The sequence below is a fragment of the Vulpes lagopus genome, chromosome 11 (assembly GCF_018345385.1).
Source record: "Vulpes lagopus strain Blue_001 chromosome 11, ASM1834538v1, whole genome shotgun sequence".
In the NCBI taxonomy this organism is placed as follows: Eukaryota; Metazoa; Chordata; class Mammalia; order Carnivora; family Canidae; genus Vulpes; species Vulpes lagopus.
Genome location: NC_054834.1, coordinates 38,884,346 through 38,909,625, shown reverse-complemented (window position 1 = coordinate 38,909,625; position 25,280 = coordinate 38,884,346). Strand labels below are relative to the sequence as shown.

General features: G+C 35.3%; 1 long non-coding RNA gene across 1 annotated transcript; it reads right to left on the bottom strand.

Moving 5' to 3' along the window:
* Window positions 1-643: 643 nt before the first annotated feature.
* Window positions 644-24,586, bottom strand: LOC121501795. The gene is made up of 3 exons (XR_005990688.1): window positions 24,466-24,586; window positions 1,215-1,279; window positions 644-708 (listed from the first exon to the last, which is right to left on the bottom strand). It is a non-coding gene; the product is annotated as an uncharacterized LOC121501795 (long non-coding RNA).
* Between the last annotated feature and the right edge of the window lie 694 nt (window positions 24,587-25,280).

Sequence of the window (25,280 nt, the reverse complement as noted above, 5' to 3'; positions counted from 1 at the left end):
GAGAGGCAGAGACACAGGCAGAGGGAGAAACAAGCTCCATGCAGGGAGCCCGACATGGGACCCGATCCAGGGACTCCAGGACCACGTTCTGGGCCAAAGGCAGGCGCTAAACCACTGAGCCACCCAGGGATCCCCACATTTTCCCTTTATTTCCTGGGATAATAGAGTTGGTGGTTGTTATGGGTGAATTGTATCCCCCTGAATTCTCCTGTTGATGTCCTAACCCCCAGGACCACAGAATGTGAATGTTTTTGGATATAAAATATTTATAGAGTTAATTAAATGAGGTCATCAGAGTGAGCTTTAATCCAATTTGACTGGTCTCCTTACAAGAGGAGGTGATTAGACATGGACAGAAAGATGACCACTTAGGAACCCAGAAGTCAGCTATCTGCAAGCCAAGAGATGAGACTTCAGGAGAAACCACACACACTGACACCTTGAGCTCGGAACTTCCAGCCTCTGGAATTGGAGGAAAAAAAAAAAAACTTTTGTGCTATTTACCTCATCCAGACTGTAGTATTCTGTTATGACAACCTTAGCAGACTAATGCAGTGATTATGCAGGGTATTTTCTACTTACCCCTCCAAATGCAGTCTCTGCTTCTCTTGCTCCGCAGAAGCTGATCTTCATGAACCCTGATCTAGGCTTCTCTTACCCAGTGTCTTCAAGCTGGGTTTCAGTAAAAAGGAAGCATCGGCAGAGGAACTGTGACCAGGAGGAGAGTAAGATACAACAATTATCCTCCTGGCTTCTTCAGGCTGGGTGTCTTCAGGTACCTGGCCCTCATTAAAAACTGCAACTCCTATTCAGCAACCCTCATAGCTTCAGCTTACTGGCTTAGGTTTCTAATTAACCTCCCTTCACTTGTCCAAAGTCTAAGGCTGGTAGGACTCTGTCTGTAGCTCCCTGCTCTGGCACTTCCCTCTACCCGCCCACATCTTGTACATAGCCCCCTTATTGGCATCCTCAGTAACCTCATTTGAGCCTGCCAGCTGCTCCTGCCAGGGCACTGAGGCCGCAGTTTAGTGAATGTGAAGGAAACAGTCTACTCTTAGCAAGACCAGATCAAAAAGTCAATGTTACCTGATTGGAATATGTACTTTACGGTAATACATTGTCGCTTTTTTCCTATTCCTTTATATTAAATCTGATAGTGCCTCAAATAGATGGTACAATCAATGAATAATTAGTGAGTAGCTATCTTACAATACCTTTTAAAGATGTTCATCTGCTAGAGTTGATGCTTTTAATCTCCAACACATAATTGCAGGTTACTCTAAGGAACCAGAGAGGCAGAATTAATGTTAGCATTTCTTAATTCACATGGTCTCAAAACGTTTTCTCACTCAACCTCACCCTATTTATCTCCTTTTTTTCCTATAAGGGTTTAAAGGTATTCACAAATCTAGAAATTGGGGAAAGTGAAAAACTGGGTTTAGTAAATGTAATCTATATTAAATATCATTAACTCTTATTTATATCGAGTGAATCCTTGAAATTAAAACTATGTTAAGATCATTGTACTCTAAATGATATAAAGTAATTACCAAACATACTCTAATACACAAATATTTCACCAACCAATTCTAAACTTATGTAATTTGTCAGATTTCAAGACTTTTTAAAATTGTATGTTTTTCATAAGCCATTTGTAAATATACTGTGCTAAATATTTATAATAATTGTACTTCTGCTGCCATCTACACTTTAAGGGAAAGCATTGCATGCAGACTTCTTTGTATTGGATGAGTTGATGCATAAAAAAAGAAATGGTGCAGAAAAGGATTATCTGACAATATCTGGTTTATTAATTTTAACAAACTGTTGGAAAAAAATGTTGTAGGAAACTTACAAATAAATGCATTTAGTTGTTACATAGTCTAATATATGTAAGCTTAGTTTATTTGTTAATCTTTAATGGAAGAGGAAAGAAAGGGGAAATGTGTAAAAGGATGAAGCAACTCATATTATTTCAAGAAGTTTTAGGTAGAATAAGCAACACTGTAAATTAACAAGATCAAGTAAGGTTTACAGCAGATGTACTTACTCTTTTAACGTTGATCTCCGCAATTAAAAGTAATCTACAACCATTATGATATGTCTGCCCCCACCGTTAAATATTCATAAATTTCATTGGGAAGCCTAGAGTGAAGCTATAAATGTCAGGCTTTGGAGGGAGTTGGCATCAGGTCCAAATCCCAGTTCTGACACTTACAGGCCATGTGAACTTCAGCAAGTTGCTCAGCCTGTCTGCGTGTCGTGTTCCCCATCAATAATAAGGAGATAATATTACCTGTCAGGTAGATTTGTTTTGAGGATTAAGTCTGGTGACATAATACCTGTGCTAGACACAATGTTCAGGACATTTTACCTGACAGTCTAGATACCATCTGTCTCAGCCTTCAAGCCAGGAGTCTCACTGAATTTCCGAGATGCTCTAATCCTTCCCTACACAACCAGAAAGTTGCCTTTAATATTTAGCATGTATTATCTTTGCTGTTTAATTTTCTGATTAGAAATTTTACCCACACTTACAAAATTCAGATGCTGCAGAAAGAAATCTATCATCTAATTGATGATAGATACATGATAGATCGATAGATATAGATAGATAGATGATAGGTAGATAGATGATAGATAGATAGATAGATAGATAGATAGATAGATAGATAGATAGATGTATCCCCAAAGTACCACTCTTCCTTCAATGGCTGCCTGTCTTCTCTTGCTTGCTGCCTCCTCCAGGCCCGGCAGGCCCCAGGTTTTAGCTAACCTTCCTTTGCCTCTGTTCATAAGTAACCATGTTACCTGGCACCTCTTTCCTTCCTTAGAGCAATTTAGTTCTCTCTTAGCTTATCTCAAAGGTAGAAGATTTCCTGTAGGTCCTGCATAAAATGCCAAGGATTGTGGGGTCAAGGGTAGTAATTATTGTAAGTAATTTTTTGTTTGTTTATTTTTATTACATTGCTTTTCAACAAACTTTTTCACTTGAAAGTATTTCCTGGGTAATGTAACAACCAAGGTCTCCACCAGAAAAACATGGTAGACTCAGTGGATTTAACCGAGGAACTGTCTTTAATGAAAGGACCCTTTATAGAAGTCTGGAGAGAATTGAGGGAACACTCAGGGATGGTTAATGCTCCCAGGGAATAGCAATACTGAGAAGCCATGAGAAGCACTAGGCCAGTTGGCCACGGGAAGCAACGGTACTATAGATGCCCAGAGAAAGCTCTAACACTGTTCTAGCTTACATTTTAACCCTAGAATTAGGCCATTGCTGAAGTTGGAATGAATTCTCTGAGCTTTGTCTCCTCCTACTTCTCTTAAAGAGAACCTGATTGGACAATGTAGCATAAAGCTGCATGGAGAAAGAAGGTGATTCGATAAGGGAAAGGAAGGGGAAGGAGGGGGAAAGATGCTGCAAACAGAATGTACACAGAACTCCTTCAATACATAGACATATAGGATTTCTTCTCTACAATTAGTTGTCCTAGAGCTGGAAGGCAGAGAAATATAGTTTGTCTTCTGCTTGTCTTCTCCTTTAAAATTTTCCCCTTTAGTAAGCTCCAGATTATTTTAAAGAAAATACATCTGTTTCTTAATAGCATGAATTTAATTATTTTATATCCACTAACATGGGCTTGGTATAACCTAAAAGTTTAATAAAATGAATTGAATTGAAATCTATACAAAATAGATTTATAAAGAATTCATGTATTTTTAATATGAACAATGATTGAAGCACAGTGCTATCCCAAATTCCTGAACATTTATACATGCAGGTTATTGAATGTATCATATATAGTGTGGCTGGAAGCTGCATGGGGCTCCCTTTGTAAACAACAGTTTATTTGAAAGTCCACTCTGAATTATTTTTCAGTATGCATCAATTAGCCATTGTTAAGCATCAAAACCCATCTAAACTTAGTGGCTTAAAGCAAGTACTATTTATTACTTCTCATAACTCCCTTGGGTTGTCTGTCTGGAAATTTCTTCCTTTGGTCTTGTTTAGAGTTACTCATGTGGCTGTAATCATCTGATGGCTAGACTGTGACTGGAAGCACTGCGTGTTGAGCAGTTGATACTGGCTGTCATCTTGGGAATCTTTGTTTTCCTTCATAGGCTGGCCCTCTTATCCTGCCATAGAGTAGTCTTCCATACAAAATGATGATTTTGAGTTCCAAGAGTGAAATATCTAATCTTGGGAGTAACAACAGTGTCACTTAGTCCACATTCTATTAGTCAACACAAGGCAACACAGGTTCTAGAGGAGAGAAAAGAGGATCCAACTCATGAAGTAGTTAAACATTGAAACAGGCATACTTGGTAGAGAAGAATCTGTCATCTTGACAAATGATATCCCACAAAGATCTAACTGGTTATTTAGCTGTGTTATCCAAATTAATAAGTTCTCTTGGATCCTTTCATACAGCTTATATTGTTCCTCGCTCCTGTGAGCTTACAGTTATTCATGTTTATAGGTCGGTATTGCCCACAATACTCTAAACTCTAGGTAAAATGATGAAATGTCTTTATCTTTGCAATCCAATTGCATTATTTGGTATTTGGTTGTCAGCACCAGATAAGCCTTTCTCTTCTCTTCTCCTTCTGTTCCGTATCTTGCCAAACATTTAAGAAAGCCCAGGTGTCCTCTCGTTTAATGACAATAAGAATTTCAACCTGTACAAGTGTCTAATGACACAGGAGCCCTCAAACCTTGCCCCACACCTCAAACATCATGAAAATCCCAAGCTTGTCACATTTCCCTATCTTCTTAAGCCATTTGGGATCAGCTTTGGAGGCCTGCCCCACTTTTCCTAGAAATACTCATTATGTAAGTAATGAGACTCTGTGTGTGTGTGTGTGTGTGTGTGTGTGTGTGTGTGTGTGTGTGTGTTTCCATCCATTCTGACAGTTGAACCAAATTTTGAATCTTAAGAGTGGCCACAACTGTTGACATTGTGAACAGGATTGTCTGGACAATAGCAACCACTACCAGCAGTATTTCTTTTCTTGTTTTGGCTTGCTAACTGGCTCTGCTACCAGCTGACAAGCAAGCCGTTTGAACCGTGCTGCTTTGTGCTGCATTTAATGAATTCTACCTAAGTTGGATATTTTGATAACTAACATTTAGGGACAAGAATTTGAAATTAGATGCTTCTTATTGTGCCTCTGGATCATATACCTATTCCCAGGCATATCCGTGTGTCTTAGATTGATTCATGTGTCCAGATTTCTTTTTTGTTGTTGTTTTAGATTTTATTTATTTATTTATTTATTTATTTATTTATTATTTATTTATTTATTCATGAAAGACAGAGAGAGAGAGAGAGAGAGGCAGAGGGAGAAGGGAGCTCCATGCAGGGAGCCTGATGTGGGACTTGATCCCAGGTCTCCAGGATCATGCCCTGGGCTGAAGGGAGCACTAAACCGCTGAGCCACCCGGGCTGCCCAATATGTCCAGATTTCAATATAAATTGTGACTAACCCTAGACTATAGGAAAATAACCTTATCCTTTGACCGTTGGTTATGTGCCTCACCAGACATTGGTCCTGTTTATACAGTACCCTGTCCAATAAGTGACCACGGCACAGTCATTCATATGGAGGGAGAAGAGCACTATGTAAAGAGCAGTCATTATCTGAAGATTTGAATTACTAAGGTCCACACTCCTAAGGGTAGATGTCTTATTAGGACTCTACAAAATGCCTTTGCTGCTGCCTTTGCATTTTGCTGCTATCTCCAGAAAACACCCTTATCCTTAGGGTTATAGGGAAAACACATAGCAACTCTGTGGCGCAACCAATGAGTTTAACATATCCCTGGGGGAAAACTTTACCCCTGATAATACTGATTTGAAGCTATATGGAGGAAGGAATTTATAAATAATTGCAAGGTAGAGAAATCCCCTCATAGTCTATCCAGTAACCTACACACACACACACACACACACACACACACACACAGAGAGAGAGAGAGAGAGAGAGAGAGAGAGAGAAAGAGAGATGTTAAGGGAGATGAGACCAAATAACAAAACAAAACAAAGTCCCTCAGAAACTTGCATATAGGTGAAGGAGGAAATTAAAAATAAAACAAAAACCTGAAACAGAGGTCCACAATTTAACAGAATTAGAAATCCAAAATTTACTAAAAGAATTTATATAACAAAAAGATGAAATGGTTATGATTGGCTTGTACACATCTACAAAATATATCCTGAATTAATGTTAACATCTGAAAAAATGCACCAATTAGAAAGCCTTCATGGCCTTAATCATTAGTGGGTACAAGTTACAGTTATATGAGCAATTCCACTAAATTTCAACAAAGTACTCCTTATAATCTTAGGGGAATATAAATATGAAAGGGAGGACAAACAAGTGTGCCTCACCTTAGCCATTGGAACTATTGCCTATCTAAATTCCTATGATCCCAGCACACATAGTCCTAAAACATTGGGTAGTGAACATGGACAATGTGATGCAATGAGTAATACATTAAAATTAATTTTTGGCACTTACCAATTGGCTTGACACCATCAGACTCTCTTGGACCTATCCCTTCCCTCCCATTAAAAGTTAATAAGCTCCATGTAAAATAAAATAGGATTTTCCAGGATTGAAACCCATTACACAAGACCTATTTAGAAAAGGAGCAATTATCCTCATGGATTCTCCATTTAAGAGACCTATTTGGTCTGTTTTTTAAGTTGGAAATAAAGAGACTCACAGTGGATAACTATAGCCTTAATGCTGTGTTCCCACCCATTCCAGTCCTATATTGTGCCAGAAGAGTCCACCACTCGTTTTAACCCCTTGACTATCTGGAAAGTCCCTTGGGGTAAACTGAGCAAGCAACAATGACAGCTTATATATTTTATTGATGGAATCACTACTATGCTCACTGGAGAGCTTCTGCTTCTTATTCCTTAACTGGGATAATCCCAATAAAGGATAAACACAAAGGTCAGTAGCTGGCCAGATTTCAAGTAATCATCTTAGCACTGATGCCCTGGCCAGCAATTAGCTTCATCTGCACATTTTTACTGATTCTTGAGCCATTGCCAATGATCTTGCTTTGCTGTCTGGCCTGGCCCATGGCAGTAATAAGAACAATTCCTTGTCTGAGGTTGCCCACTTTGGGTAAAGAATTCTGGCAATTTCTTGCCTTATAGATATTCAAAATCCAAATCAAGTTCACATATATCTCTGTACATATTCAAGTCACCCTACAAGTCCCCATCAAAACACTTCTTATTCTCTGTGGAGTTCTACATCAGTTCCACATTATCAGAAGCGACCCAATTTATTTCCCCAAATACGCAATGTTGGGCTCTTGAACAAGGCATTCAATAGAACTTTCACTTGCCTTACTGACATCTGGCTGCAAGCCTCCTAAACACAATAGTGGCTTATTTAAACAAGTTCTTACTCAACTGGATAAAATATAGTACATTTTTGTCATCAACTGAGCATCTGGTATGAAGAGTAATGAAAGAGGCTGATTCCACTTTTTTATGTTTCAGGGCTGCCATCTTTGAAGCTTCACTCTGTCCTCTTCTCCTTCTGTTAAATATCTTGGCAAGTTGATAAGAAACTTTGAGCACTCCCTCCTTTAGTGCCTGTGGCAGTTTAAAGTCACACAGGCCCATGCCAGAGTGGTAACTCTCACTGCATTCTCACTTGCTAAACACCACAAAAACTCCAAGCCAGTGTCTTTCTCCTGCTCTTTCAAGCCATGCTCAGACTAGCTTTGAGGACCAGCCCTGCTTTTCCACCAATGCCTCATTACATAGGCAATAAACCTTTCAGATCCTTTTGGCATGTGTGTGAGTGGCATCTTTAGCCTTGACATCAGATCAGTTTGGGGGCAGAAGCAGGGGCCATCATGCTTCTTCAGAGAGACTACAACAATTTTTTAATCTTATTTTTAGGAAGACAGTGTGATTTAATGAAACAACATAGACTTTGAAGTTAGACAAACATAGATTTTATTTCTGAACTGCTACTTCTTAGCTAAGTAACCTTTGAGCAAGCTGCTTACTGTGTCTCCAACTCAGCTTACAAGACATGAATAAGTATTTCCAAGATCAAAGAGTGTAAAGCTGATATGAAATGAGTACTCATGTAAATAAGGAAGGACTCAAGCAAGATTTTCCTATTTAAATGTTTGTCACATTCATTTGATGTTTATATCCTGAATCTGCCTATAAAGGTGGCCTAATTTCCAACACCATGTTAAGAAAAAGGTTCCAGAGAACGAACAATCTTACCTTCATATGGTCAACAGCCTTGAAAAAATTTCCTCTTTCTGCCCTTCAAATTACCTGTTTCATTCTCTTTCCTTGTTGCCAGATCTACTTAATCATTTCTGTTTTCCTTTTAGTCCCTGAATACAACAAATACCCTTCAAAAATCATTTTGTTTAACATTATGGTTTAAAAAGCACTTAACTCAGTTTATGTGCATGTTTGGACTATAGGACAACTTATAAAGACTATCGGTGATTTATACAAGTTAGTAAAGAAGCCATTCTCTAGTGGTGGTAAAAGAAAACTCTTCTATGGATGTGATATGGAGAAATGTCAAATCATGGGCACATCACTCTGGTAGCATTCAAAAAGAAAAGGCTTATTGGTTAAGAGATGACTGTATTTTAATCCCGCACCTCTCCTTATTACCTAAGATTTAGAGCAATTTACTTAACTCTTTTAAATCTAGATTTCTTTATCTATAAAATAAGAAATATACTTGTGACTACATAGTGCTGATTTGAGAATGAAGTGAAATAAAGCACCAAAAGTGTTCAGAACAATGATTAACAGATAAGATACTTGCAAATGTATACAAGTTGTCATTAATACACAGTGTGAAAAGGAGAACTCTCCCTGAAGAGGAATGCCTATGAGCTCTCCCCGGTTTCCTGCCATGATATGGTATTTGAATAATGTAGGAGGTTGATTCTTCTATATACACACATCTGATTGCATCAGAAATTCAGGATTAAAGTTATTTTCCTTCTTTGGTTTCGATGATGTACAGCTTTCCAGGCATACACTGAATCAGGCATTACCTGATAGACTAGGAAAATAAGATACCATGGAATGCTCAAAACAATGGCATTTAAGGATGACTTCTATGACTATAATACATAAAATGGGTGCAGTGGTTTAAAAATATATATACAGGGGCACCTGTGTGGCTTAATCAGTTAAGTGTCTGACCGTTGATTTTGGCTCAGGTCATGATCTCAAGATGGCAAGATCAAGCCCCAAATTCGGCTCCATGCTGGGAGTGGAGCCTGCTTAATTAAGATTTTCTCTCTCCCTTTCCCCTCCTCACTTGAACTTCTTCTCTCTCATAATAATAATGATGATGATAATAATAATAAGTCCACACACTTTAAAGTGTCTCCCTTCAAAAGATGATTATTAATTTTATTCTTCTTGAATGTGGGCTGAATTTAGTGACTCATTTCTAATGAACAGAATGAAGCAGAAGGATGCTATGTCACTTCTGAGACTAGCTTATACAGACAACACAGCTTCAATTTTGGGTTCACTCACATTTGACTGGATCTATTGGGAAGCCAACTGACATGTCATGACAAGCAGACTTCAGAGAGACCCATGTGCAAGGACCTGAAAGTCTCTGAGAAATAGCAAGAAAAGCACTGAGACTTGAAAACTGCCACATGAGTGAGGTTGGAAAATTATCCACCACCAATTGAGCCTTCAAATGAGAAAACAGCCCTGGCTGACAGTTTTACCACAACCTCATGAGACACCATGTGTCAGAGACATCCAGCTCCATCAATCCCTGGTTACTGACCTGTAAAACTGAAAAATAATAAATCTCTGTTGTTTTAATTTGCTTAGATTTAAAAGTAATTTATTATTTAGCATTAGATAACTAATACTAATATAACTAATAATCTATAATATAATATAATATATAATATTATATATAATATATAGTTAATATATAATTATAAATATATATTATATATATTTATATATTATATATAAATATATATAATATATATATAGTTATAATAATATAACTAATAGTTTTCTCTAGATAACTAATCTAGAGAAACTAAAGTTTGATAGATTAATTTAAATGTGAAAAACTAGAAATTAGACCACATAGATGCAGTACAAATGGATGTAAAATACCTTTTATGAAGATTAGAAATAATCTTCTAGATCTAGAAAAATATATATATATATATACACATATTTATGGCATATATACATACATACATTACATCAGAATGCAATGTATATTATATTCATCATCAGAAACACTTACTAGTAAAAAATTAATTTTAGTGTCTGACTAGATGAAATAGAGGTATAGAACTTTGAGCCTAGAAGAAATCATAATAACACAAATTGCTGATCCAAGTTGAATTTAAAGAATAATAACAGTTCTCAATTTCACATTGTGTTAAATCAACAGCTCCAATGACATAGACAGCAATCTCAATAATTTGTACTGAAAAGAATATAATGTATGTCAAATTACAACCATGAATTTGTGAGCAAATAAACTCCATATAATAATAAAATGTTGCAATAGACTCACAGATAGGGTCATTTCAAGGACTCACTAATATAACCTTTGTCTGCCTATTTTTAAAGGAAACGAATCCTTGATATTTGACCACAAAGATTTTATTCCATGTGAGAAAGTTACTGAAAATTTAGAGAATAATGGCTCTAGTGCAAAAATGTGAATTCTATTAGAACATGTATGGTAACTTGACATCATAAAACTATAAAATGAACGATAAAACTTTAAAAGGAGTAATTTCTAATGAGGAATAGAATCATCAGTTCATAAATTTTATGGTTTTCCAGTTAGGTTCTGTGGTTGATAGATCAGGCTAAAGTTTAAAACTAAGAGCTCATGACATCAGTAAACATGAGAAATTGCAACTAGTGTTGATTAGAGAATCTCCCTTAACATACACACACATAAAATATACACATTCAACAATGAGTTCACCATATTTTTGTGAATTGGATAGTTCTTAACCTAGGAAACTTAATATGTGTTCCTGGACAGAGGTTATTCTGAAAGTTTTCCATATCCTTATAGATTCATTTTTCTAAGTAGAGATACACACACATAAAATGTACACATTCAACAATGAGTTCACCATATTTTGTGAACTGGATAGTCCTTAATCTAGGAAATTTAATATGTGTTTCCTGGACAGAGGTTATTCTAAAAGTTTTCCATATCCTTATAGTTTCATTTTTCTGAGTAAAGATATTAAGAACGCATGCTCCGGATGACTGCCAGCTTTTAGGGGCATAATTCTGTGCATACAGCATTGCAGATTTTGCCAAAGTAGCCCTACATTCCACAACAAAGAATAAATTAAATGCATTGAAAAAATACCTATTTATTAACACATAATTGTCCATAATACTTTAATTCACTTTTTAAAGCTCCTTTCCCATTGTACAATTTTCCATGTGAAAATAATTTTCTATAATTTACTTTTTTCAATAATTCTACCAGTTTATACATAATCAAGATGGTTATTTCTTTTTTGTAAAGTTGGAAGTAAATGTTGCCATTTTTTTCATGTACTTTGTGAGCCATTGGAATCACAAATAAGACTCACAAGAAAAATATAAAGACCTCATATAATTTTATAGGAAAGCCTACTTAAGATTCCAGAAAATTTAAAATCACACCATGTATGTTCTTTCCAACTTTTTTAAACTTCTATTTCTCATAAAGAAATATAATAAAATCTATGCAATGAAAAATATTTTTTTACTTGTCTTCTTGGGCCTCAGGGTACATCATTGGCTTTGCTGAAAAATCTGAACCACATGTTAATGGAAGAAAAATGCCAAAAGATATAAGGAATGGTGGCAGCTACTGAACAAAATAAATTAGGTTGAGTCCTTGGAGTATGTAGCAAAAAGATACAGGATCTATGGAAGGTTGAAGAATTTAGCGATCCTTTCTTTAGACCTGGGTTTGTATTCATTTCTCAACTAAATACCCATACAATCTTGAATGTGACTTTAAAACATTCTGAACCACAATTTCTTCATCTGTAAAGTTATTAAGAGTACTCACTTCCAATAATTGTTGATAATATGAAGGAAAATAATATATTTGAGGCACTTAACATAGAACCTAGCGATCAGCATACTCCTGGCCATAACCCTTATTATGTATGTGTATAAAATTTGTTGACTATTTTATTATTATCCCCATTATTAGTGATATAATTAATACTCTCACAATCATCAATATTGCAAGTAGATACTATTGTTTATTTTGAATTTATAAGGAAGCAGAGGTGCTGAGAGTTTAAATAATTTGCTTATATTTCCACAGCTAGGTAGTGATAGAACCATGATGTGATTTTAAGTTTTCCTGACACAAAACTCATGTTGTTTTAATGTACCATAACACCTCTCTCTCATTTCAGAGGTGGAATAGAATCCATAATTCCTCCATAGTATGTAGCCTAGCTGGGTTGATGGTGAGGTTGTCAGAATAGATATAAATTACTCAGATAGTTAATCTTTTAAGTAGATAGACTTTAAACTACCCTGAAGAGTGACCAGAAAATTAAGGTAGGATTATATATAATATCTATATATTTCTTTAAAGTCAAGATGAATGACAAGTAAGATATGCCAATTGTTGCACTGACAAAATAGACAGTATTATGGCAGCTTAAAAAAATCCAGAATATATATTTATAATAGTCTTTTACACCATCTGTCTCACAAGTGTCAAACTTGGCTTAAGTGTCTGACATGCACAGCTGGTGATGGGCTGCTGTGATCCATCTGCATATATGCCTCATGCCAGTGGCTTGACTGGTACTAATTTGGGGAATCTGTGCTCTAAAAATATTCATTTTATAGCTAATAAGTATTTATTTGCTGGTATGTGTGTATTCAGAATGTCTCATATAAAACAGTGCCACCAGGAGAATAAAAAGAAGTAGTATTTGAGTTTTCCTAGTAGCTTTTTGTAGATATGGTTCTAAATACTGTAAGCACAATTTGCTCATTTTAAAAATAGTAATAATAAACTTCCATAGGATTGTTGGATAAATGAAATAACACAATTCACTAAGCACTGTGTTTTACATATAGTAAATATACATTAACTACCACTACTATTATTCCTACTACCATTATCGTCATTACAACTAGTTCATAATGCAAGGAAAATTGCTTGAGATAGAAAAATTAAATTCAACAAAATCAACTAGAGGCAAACTAAAAGGTTTATCATAAATATAATGAAACTTGAAGAAAATAAGGGTGTTGTAATTAGAAGTATATAGACTTTTAAGTATACATGTTAGGAGAAATAATAAAAAAGTCAATAATAATCAAGACAGGGGATCCCTGGGTGGCGCAGCGGTTTGGCGCCTGCCTTTGGCCCAGGGCGCGATCCTGGAGACCCGGGATCGAATCCCATGTTGGGCTCCCGGTGCATGGAGCCTGCTTCTCCCTCTGCCTATGTCTCTGCCTCTCTCTCTCTCTGTATGACTATCATAAATAAATAATAAAAAAATTTAAAAAAAAAAAAATAATCAAGACATAAAAGACGAAACTTCTGGACATCAAGAATTAGCAAAACTAAATTTAAAAAAATCCTAGTTGATAAAAATTATTTGAAACAATAAAGGAAATTTTTAATATCCTTGATATGTAAAGATCTTTTCAACTCAGTAAAACAGTGAAAATTCCATTTGATAAACAGCCACATTACATGAAAAGACAATATTCAGAAATATGAAAAAAATCATTGTTAACCACATGAAAAATGTATATCCTCATTAACAAGGAAAGATAGTCAAATTAACCCAATGCTAACTTATTTTTATTTTAGCAATTAGCTATTATCAAATGATATTAATAATGTTCAATATACAGTAGATCAGTTTGTTAATATCTACAGAGTATGAGTATAAATCTGTCGATATGTATCAAGAAACTTTTAAAAGTTAGCCGGGTGGGGCACCTGGGTGACTCAGTTGGTTAAGCATTTGACTCTTGATTTTGGCTCAGGTTATTATCTCAGAGTGGTGAGATTGAGCCCCACAATGGGCCCTGAGCTTGGCGCGAAGCCTGTTTAATATTCTCTCTCTCTCCCTCTGCCTCTCCCCCACCTTCCCCTCCCTCTCTTAAAAAAAATAAAATAAAGTTAGCTTGGTAATTTAACTCCTACTAATCTATCATAATTAATAGCAATTCAGACAAATGTTTGTTCTGGAAACAAGTCAAATATCCCCCAAATTAAAATATTTCACATAAATTTACATTGTTAGATATTTCTATACAAAATACAACTGTTAATAGTCATGAGAAATTGTAAGAGAAAAAAATATTGCAATATGAAAGTACTGGGAAGAATTGCAAGACTAAAGGACCAACTTTCTCCTGCTCCAGTTCTACTTACATCCTGGGATTCCATCGGTTTCTGCAGAAGGGGAAATAACAATGACACAGGTTCCTGTCCTTGAGACATTCAGGAGGTTTTTCTCAGGATAAATGGAGGGCAGAGCTCAGGCCTGCCTGGGCCTAGTCACCAAAATCTCCTGCTGCAGTGCCTGTCAGCCCAGCCTCCACTAACCCCTCATGGTTCTCAGCAGCCTGGACTTTGTCAGCTTGGACTTGGTACACCTTCGGTAGGACTTGACCCTTGCTGCAAACAATAGGTCCTGGGCACATTTAGAGGCCACTGTTGCCCACCACTGCTTTCATTAACAGTGAATGTGAAATTACTGATGATTTTTATTTTCTTACTTCACATTATTTTAGACTCCTTAGAAGAATCACAAAACTGCTTTATAATTGGATTATAATTAGACGAAATGGTAGGTTAGGTCCATAAAAGCTATGAAGCACAATTGGGATGTCATAGGAATTCTGTGCACTAAAGATATTTTTGAAAATTGATGTTGATGATGCTTATTGTCCAAATTCTGATGCCTAAATGAGAAAGACTGTCCAGCCCTAGAGGAATGAGGAGTCAAAAGGCAATAGAACAAGGACAGGTATATATGTCTTCATTTGTCTCTAGTGAGAGTCAATTCATCTCCAGCTTGAACAAAGAGGGAAACACTGATGTTTCTACAAAGGGGGAAATGAAAGGAAATCTTTAGCTTATTTTTTTTTCTGAAAACCAACATAACGAATTGTTTGATTTTCATATACTGCATAACAATTATATGCCGTGACAAATTGTTTCTTGAGATTGGTTCCAGGTGCTGCACTTGATGCATAATAAAGGAACTCAGAGAAAAATGAATCGTTTTCATTTTTTATAAAACTAACGTGAACTAAATGATTAGAACATCTTATATCCACTGCACTGTTTTCCTCTCTCTCCTTTTCTCTGTCTCTCTCTCTTCTCCAGTTCTCTCTCCAGTTTAAGGCAATTGAGTTATGACACATTTTCCTTTTTCCAAAAGAAATGTGTATTCAATAACAAAAGAAAGCTATTTTAAAGATGTCATTTTTTAAAAGGCAATGGTAAATGACGCTTATTCTTTTTCAGAAAGAAAATAATTGCTTTAGTTGAAGAAAAGGGGAAAATTCTAAACTGAAAGAAAAAAGGCAAGCTGGGATTTAAAGGAGCTTCTGTATAAGCAACAATCAAACACCTGTTGTGAAAAATATGATTAGATAGGTAAGTAGATATGAATATAGATTAGATGTGGACATCCATATCCACTATATATATTAAATATATACACACACACACACCAATACATATATGTGTGTTAGTATATACATGTTTCCTTCATAGATTTATACATAAACATATATTAAATATTATATTATGTTATAATTATTATATCTTCCTTGATCAATGTTAATAAGTGGTAGCCAGATGGAGAACAATCTTAAATGCGTCATTTTATAATCACTGGGGAGGACAACAGTGTGATATGAATATTCAATATTCAATATTCATCATATATGTTTGAGGAATTAACAAAATGATAATCATTTCTCATTTCATTGCATCATTTACCCATCACCAGGATGACAATAAGAAATTATTACATGATTGTTCGCAAACTAGGCAAAAACTCATTTGGTAAGGTTTAAAGAGTAAGGCAACACTAAACCATTACTTTTATACTGGAACTCCTCGTGTGAAGCATATTGTTGTTAATGCTGTGAAATGCAAGGAAAAGAGAAGAAGAGAAAGAAAGTCAATATTTTGTCTCTCTGTTAGTCTTTCTTCATTTTTATATCATCAAGTATTCTTGGAGCTCCAACTACACACCGGGCACCCCCTCCCCACCCCCAGGCACTGTGATTCTTCCATATAAACTAAAGCACTTGGCACTAATTACACTCTTCCACTATGCTTACTCTCGCAGATGGGCACAACTCTTACAAAATTAACTCATATGTATACCAATAGGGGATTTCACTGCTTTAAAAAATTCTATTTATATTTAATTTATCCTCAAAGAGGAAATATATTTTCAAAATCTTTGTTCTACTCCATACCAGTTAGCCACTGAGTGTCAGGTTACTCTATTATTTGGATTTTGTCTAGCACAATGAAAACTCTTTTTTGGATAAGTTGTTTCAGCCTGCATAGATGCCCAAGGCACTTTTCCTCGATATGAAAGATTCAGTAATAAAATATCCAAGAAAGTTGTAGTGTTTCTTTTTTAATGCTGCTAAATTTTATATTTTTTTTTCCTTTTTAAAATAAAAATCTTTGGTACATGAAGGAGGTGCCTGCCAAGTGATTAAAGACAAATGAATAAAAATCTTAAGGATTCTTAAAAAGAATTACTCTGAAAGGTAAGTGCCCCAGACATTCGATCTAAAGTGTAAAGATCTTATCCACTAAGAAATATTGCCATTTGTCATTGAAAATATATTTTTATCAAAGTCTAATGATATTTTAGTAAGATATTTGAACCAGGGCTCAAGATAACCAAGCCTCCTTTGTTCATTTTTATATTCATTTACAAATATATATTTTTAAGTATTTCTTGTATCTTCATCTATCTTCTAGGCACTAGGAACAGAACAGTAAAAAAAAAATAAAATAAAAAATGAAAACTTAAAATTCCCTACCTTCTACTTGGGAAGGACAAATGATAAACAGTATAATAAATAGTATTTCAAACAGTGGTAATAATGAAATACAAAGTGCTGAAATTTGCTTTTTTACAGAAGATGTTCAGCAAAGTTGGCACTGCTTAAGAGATATGTGAGTGGACATCTGATGGACATGAGAGAACATGATGGGGGGCTATTGAGAAAGACCATCACGGGTGAAGGAACACCAACCACAAAGCCCTGAATGAGGAGAGTCTTTAGTGTGTAGCAAGAGCTAGTATGGCTATAGTAGAAAGAATGAGAAGGAAACTGCATGATGCAGTCAGAGAGATAGGTATTGAGGGTGGAATACAGATCATATACAGCATTTGATCATTACAAAAACTTAGACTTTTACAATAAGTGAGATGAGGAATTAACTAGACCATTTGGGGCAGAAGCTTGGCATAACCAGTCTCTTGCGTTAAAAGAATCACTTGGGCTGGTGGGCTGGAAATATAGTGTGCCTGTGGTGAGAGGATATTAGTTTGAGAGCCATTAGCTTAGAGATGGCATTTAAAGCAATGAGGTAGATTTAATTTTAGCATTTCTAGTTATGATGCAGGAAGTCTCAAGTGACTATTGCTCTCAGGCTATTAATAAAAACATACTAGAGTTACATGCTTTTTCTTTGTTTGTTCGTTTTCATCAATTAAATAGCTGAAGATGCATAGAAATCATAACATTTTGTTTCATTTAATAAGTCAGAAAGGTGAAAATGCATCAATATATAACAAAACTAAGTTTCAGTAATATAAGCAGTTTACAAACAAATCAATGTACAGATTCAGAAAGCTCAGCTAACCACAAACAGGAAATAAGGAAAAAAAAAGGTAGCATGCTAGGTACTTTTATGTAAGTGTTAAATCACTAAAATGTACACCTGAAACTAATATTGTACTATATGTTAACTACTGAATTTAAATAAAAACTAAATAAAAAAAATGCCTATAGACACCATAATCAAACTGCTAAACACCAGTGGTAAAGATAAAAATTCTAAATAACAAGAAAAAAAATGTCACATGCATAAAGGGAACAACAATGCAAACAGGTGTGGAGTTTTATCAGAAATCATAGAATCTGAATGCCACAGAATGCAGAAAAAATATTTTACATCTATTTATGATTAAAATTCTTTTTTTTCTGTTTTTTTTTTTAAGTTTATTTATTTACTCATGAGAGACAGAGAGGCAGAGACACAGGCAGAGGGAGAAGCAGGCTCCATGCAGGGAACCCGATGTGGGACTCGATCCCAGGACTACAGGATTATGCCCTGAGCCAAAGGCAGATGCTTAACCGCTGAGCCACCCAGGAGTCCCATATTTATGATTAAAATTCTAAGCAAACAAGGAATAGAAGGGAACTTCAACAAGCTGAAAACAAGCACTTCCAAAATATATAATAATGAATATTAAACACTCTTTTTTCTTCAAAAATTTGGAATATGACAAGGGTATCTAATGTTACTCATGCTATTAAAATCATGCTAGTAGATCCAGTTACTGTAACAATGCAAGGAAAACAAATAAATCCATATAAAAATAGGAAGTTAGCTTTATTTGCAGATGACACAATCATTTAGATAGAAAATCTTAAGGAATCCATATATTAAAAAAAAAAACAAAACTTCCAGAACTAATACGTGAATTTTGCAAGATCATATGGTATAACTTTGGTTTATAAAAAGTGATTACTTTTAAAGAATTGATTGTTTTTATAAACAGGATTTTAAAATAAAATTTTAAGCCATTTATGTCGCATTGGCTTTAAAAGTATAAATATTTAGTAATAAATTTAATAATTTAATAATTATGAAAATAATCATGAATAATTATGAAAAACTTTTTTGTTGGGCAGAACAGAACTCTGTAAGAAATTGAAGAAGACTTAAACAAAAAGGTATGCCATCATCAATTGCAAAACTCAATATTATTAAGATATCAATTCTCTGCAAATTAGTCTCTTGATAAAATTCTATACCAATAAAAATTTAAACATTTTTGTAGTGACATTAACAAACTGATCCTCAAATTTATGTGGAAATTCAACTGAGAATACCAAAACAATTTTAAAAGACAAAAGAGAATTGTAGGAATTATCTGATATCAAGACTTGATTTAAAGCTGTAGTCATCAGTAGAGTATGGAATTAATGAAATAATAGACATATAGATTTGAAATAGAAAAGAATAATCCAGAAATCAATCCAAATATGTATTGCCAATGGACTTTCAAAGAAGGTATCAAGGTAATTCAGAAAATAAAAGACTTCAAGATTTGCATATATTTTACCTTATTGATACAGATGGTACTGAAACTCTGGATATTCATATGGAAAGAAATGAACATCGACTCTTGCCTTGTGCTGTACATAAGATTAGCATAATTATTAACTTAAAGTTAGCTTAATTATCAGATGGCTTTAAAATAAGATTACCCTGGGTACCTGAGTGGCTCAGTGTTTGAGCATCTGCCTTTGGCTCAGGTCATGATCGTGGCATCCTGGGATAGAGTCCCACATTGGACTCCCCACAGGTTGCCTGCTTTTTTCTCTACCTGTATCTCTGCCTCTCTCTGTGTCTTTCATGAATAAGTAAATAAAGTCTTTTAAATAAATAATAAGATTACCCTAGATTATCTGGATTGGTCAAGTGTAATTTCAAGTGTCTTCAAATGTGGAAGGTGGGAGCATAGTGATGAATGTAAGCAAGACTTGACTAGACATTCTTGGCTCTGGACATAGAAAGAATCCATTAACTTACAGAAGCTGGAAAGATAAGAAAATGGATTCTCCTCTAGAGCCTCCACAAAGAAATAAAACCCTGATAGCACTTTGATTTTAGCCCTGTGAGACCTATTTTTGGAATTTGACCTCCAAAACTATATGATAATAAATTTGCTGCTTAAAAAAGTGGATCATAAGATTATTTTTTTTAAATATTTTAATTATTTATTCATGAGAGACACAGATGGAGAGAGGCAGAGACACAGGCAGAGGGAGAAGCAGGCTCCACGGAGGGAGCCTGATGTGGGACTTGATCCCGGGACTCCAGGATCGCGCCCTAGGCCAAAGGCAGGCGCTAAATCACTGAGCCACCCAGGGATCCCCCAAGGATCATAAGATTAAATGCAAATTCTAATACCATACAACTTCTAGAAGAAAATGTAAGAGAAAATCTTTTCAACCTTGTGGTAGGGTAGCATTTCCATACAGGAATTTCTTCTCAACAATCCTGACAAAGTATGTATATTTTTTCAAGTCCAGAAGTTAGAGAAACAAAATCAATTGAAAGATTGAAAAAGTGTGAAAAATGTATTATAATTCTGAAAATATGAAAGCTTACCAGGCAACATAAAGACAAAACTTGAAGAAATCCACTAATACCAAATTGACGGGGGAAAAAAAAAAAACAGAAAACGCTAACATATGACCATAAATTTCAAGGCCAATATCTGCATGAACTGAATCAAGAACAGGCAGGAGAGAAGCAGTCACTACACTCATAGCAGTTGCCATATTTTATGCAAATGTGTTTGGTCCTGTTTGTGGCTAACAGCGAAACATTCTTGCACATAAAATAACTTTTAATAAGTTTAAGGGCATAATGTACCTTTTGCAAACACTGAGCAGTGTTCTAAGAAGTAATGTATTTAGGAAGAATGTCTTTAAATTGGCAATTTCTGCAAGTAATTTTGCATGATGCTATTAAACTTGCTAGGAGATCCAAATGTTGCATTATTCAAATGCTACACAGTAATATCCACAGGTGGTTTTCAGTGTTTGAATATTCACTATAGGTTTCACTTCTTTCTGGCCTTTAAATGAAAGTATTGCAAAGTGAAGAAGATGTGGATATTATTGTGGAATACGCCAACATGAAATTGGAAACTATTCTAAACTCTAAATCATCAAAAGTAATGCTACCTTCAATGGCAAAGCCAGATCAGGGCAAGCAAACAACAGTTTCATTATTTAAAAAGCAAGTAAGTTTATGTTTGGGGAGACAGTTTTCCATTGGGCTCTCCTGTGTAGATATTAACAACAACTAATTTGCTCCCAATGGCATATTCAAGTATTTTTGTATAAGCAAGCAGGCAGGGAAGGTAGAAATATCTTCTTCCCCAAAGATTTGCTTTGCTTAGTTTCCAGGATATTAAAGATAAGGATCTCCCCTCAACCTCGAATAAATTTTGTACATTCCAGAATAATAAAAAGAGTCCTCTCCCTCAAGAGCTGCATATATACTTGTATTATCAGGGTAATAGAGATAATGTCTCTCTGGAAAGGAGAATGGGTAGGTCAGCTTACAGCCTCCTATATAAGATCATGCTCCCTAATATCAATTTTGTTCTCCTCTAACACACTCTGTTTGCATACACAGCAGCTAGCTTTTATCACATCACCCTAGGGGAACCGGGCTAAGGTGATTGACCCAACAATGGTACTTTGGCTACTACCATTGTTGTGAGTAATAAAACAGATTCTTACACTTTTTGTCAATATATATTAAACTGCAGCAAGTTGACTGATTAGATTGCAGGGAATGAAACTCTCAGATACTTTGTGTGTTCTCAAAACATAAATCACCATGTATGGTAACACTCATTTTGAAGATTATTATTATTATTATTATTATTATTATTATTATTATTATTTTAGAATAAAGAAAAGAATATGAAAGAAGACTGAGAAAGAATAGCCAAAGCAGCAGGAGTTTTCCCAAAAGAAAGCGTTGCCCTAGAAAGTCAAGTTCAATGAATATACTCTGTAAAGTGTTGCTGACAATCACATAAAATATGGTTGGAGATCTCATCACCAGAAGTTATTAGTGACTTTGGCAAGAGCTCTCTCAGAAAAGAGATAGAAATGGAAAACTAACCAGTGTAGGTTCAAGAGGGAGGAGTAGAACATAGATGAGAAAACTAATATGGATATTCTCATTTTAGAGTTGAAGGAACTGAGGGCCAGGAAATTTGAAAAAAAAAACAAAAAACAAAAAAAACCTTCTCTAGTAACTAACGATGTTGAGAGACTCTGGTTCGGTCAGATTCTCTTTCCATTATAGCATGCAGCCTACTCAATGGAATGTTAGAGCTGTCATGGTCTTAATTCTCCTGACAGATGAGAATTTAGAAGTCATTTGTGAATTAATAGCACTATTGTGAATTATGATTGAGATGGACTCTGCATTGGCTAGCTATACTTTTAGGTTAATGAAGATATATTAGATTTAAAATGATGGCTAGGTGATTTACATTTCAATTGACTCTGGGAATTTAGGGTTTATTGCCTGGGGAAAACCTTAATTCTCGTATATTATGATTGACTACTCCATTGTTAAGGGGATATAATTTGATTTTAGCTAGCTCTTACAATGCAATTTAGCTCTTTTTCTCCTTAAGTGTCCTTCTTTTTATTTTTGTTATTATTATTTTTAATGTAGAGTGGTATCTATTTTGGTCCTTGCATAAATTATGTGCCAGAATGGCCATCTCAAACCACACAGCTGCTCTCCAATTCCAGAGAGTTTTGGTTAATGCAACATCTGCCTTGTCTGGCTTGTGGTTGCCCATGTATTAATACTCAGCTTTGTGCAGCTCACAGGATCTCTCAAGCATATAATAAATAAGTTCCAATGAATTAGAACCTTCTGCTTCAGCTGATATTAGTTTGTGTTGTTGTTTTGTTTTTCTCTTGGCTAGTTTAAAATTTTTCCTGTTCTCCCAGAATGGTTCAAATAGCCAAGGATTAAAATTATTTTTTAAAAGGTTAATGTTTCCTTTTCTTTTTTCTCCCTCCAGGAAACTTCAGCATCTGCTTTTGTGGAGTAATAATTGATTTAGAAACAAGTTTAAAAGCAAAAGATTAGAATATGAGTGTTTTGTCACCTCCCTAAAAATGGTTTTCATTTCATAGGGAGCTGGAATACACTATACTGAAGTCATTCTGAAAATCAGAATTGAAATAGTTTGATTTTATTATATTTTGAAAGTATATATTTTCTCACTACACACTTTAAGACAACTAAAACCCAAAAATATATAAAATATTATTTTCCCTTAATAAAACTTTTATCCAAAGAGGAAAAAGGAAAAAGAGGAGGGATACACTACTTTCATCTTCTGTAAGACAGATTCTATGTGGATATTACATTTTTTAAATCTCCAATGGAAATAAATTAAATATTGCAATTAGGAAAATTTACAGATACACCGATTTCTGTTTTGTTTCAGTTTTCTTTCTTTCTTTTAAAGATCTTATTTATTTACTCATGAGAGACAGAGAGATAGAGAGAGAGAGAGGCAGAGACACAGGGAGAGGGAGAAGCAGGATCTATGCAGGGAGCCCCATGTGGGACTGGATCCCAAGACTCCAGGATCACACCCTGGGCTGAAGGCGGCGCTAAACCACGGAGCCACCCGGGCTGCCCGGTTTTATTTCTTAATTGTATATACTCATTTATGTTTTAAGAATTCAGGCAAGCACACGGAACTGCTAGGCAGCCAACCTTTTTGCTACAAACCAAAAGCCAATAGATAGCCATCCACCCTGGCTTTTGCATTTCAGTTTTGTCTGTATCTTTGTAGGAGTAAGCTAGAATGGAGGGGTGAGAAGATAAGGCATTAAGGAAGAGAGAGAATCCATAATTTTTCTAGAGGTGGAGTTCTATAGGTTCCTTGCCTTTTTAGTTTCCCTGTTTGGTAGCAGCTCACAGATTGGGTGAATTCTAAGTCTGGGGTCTCCATACTCAGCAAAGATCATGAGATACTAGGTGGTGATAAAGCATCCAATCTCAACTGAGTGATCTTGAGCTGTCATATCAGCATAGAGATCTTCACCTAACTTTGAAGGTTAGAAAGGAATCCCAATAATAGCAGACTGAAATATAAGGGTTTGGAGACTGATATAATCAGACGTAAGAAAGAGAAATATTATGACATTTTCTATATAGAGTGCATCTAACACGTCAACTCAAACTTTGATAATTGCTATTAAATTAAAAATTAAATTACAGCTATTTAAAACCTTTATGTAATAAATCATTTTATTTCGCCCACATTTCATAGGACCTTCACAATCACATCACATGGATATAGATAACATCATTCTCCATTTTAAAGATTCAGAGATTTATATTTAAAATGTTAAATGGCTTATTTAAGAAGTGAAGGAATAAAATTTAAATGCTATCCAATTCCAAAGTCTTCCCATGATATTTCAAAGAGATACTTTTATTTTAGGGAGTAACCACAGCATGCCATGGCCTCAGATGGGAATTCAATTGGAACAATAGCGTCAGTTTTTCTTTGAGGATTTCACCTACCTTCCCGTTGGAGGAGATAGAGGCTTCCCAGCAGGTATTCTTTGAGTCAGCCAGCCTATCTATAGAATGCACACTTGTTTCAATTCCATGCATTAAGTTAAAGGAACCAACTGTTCAGAGACCTTGTGGTTTCCTAGCTCTGACTGTGACCAATGAGAAACTTAATTCTTAGGTCCAGAACTGGAAGTCCATGCACACTGAATCAAGGTTGATTTTTTTCAGTAATATTAATATTTTTATGTCCTCCGTGTGCTTATCTCTCAATTTGTCCCAAACTCATGAAGGTAGAACAGGATACAATTATTTGGTCCCCATTACACTCTACCAACTGTGTCTGAATTGCAACTTTCAAGCTCCTGTGTTTAAATTTATTCAGTAGTTCTTAATGTGAACTCTTTTGGTTGCAAATGATAGAAATCTGGGTCAATCTAAATTTGGTCGAGAGTAAAAGATTAATCAAATTGCAAGAGAGTCTGGGATGCAAGCAGGTATTGGGAACATGGAAGTCACGGATTGGAATCTTCTGGTCTCTTCTCTCAGCTTATTTTTATGTTGCCTTCACTTAAACTCTCTCCAAGTGGTGGGAAAGAGGGCCATGATGCTTCTGATGCTTAAGTCTATTTTTGCCTTTATAGATACCAAAGCTGCAGACGAAGTAGCTAATAATAGTAAAGTAACAATGACAACTAGTATTTACATTTTCAATGTGCTAAGAACCTTAGAGGGTAATTCTTTTTATCCTCACAAGGGGCTTAGAAGATGTTCTCAACAGCATCACACAGTTCGCAGTGGCACAGCCAGTATTGGAAAGCAAT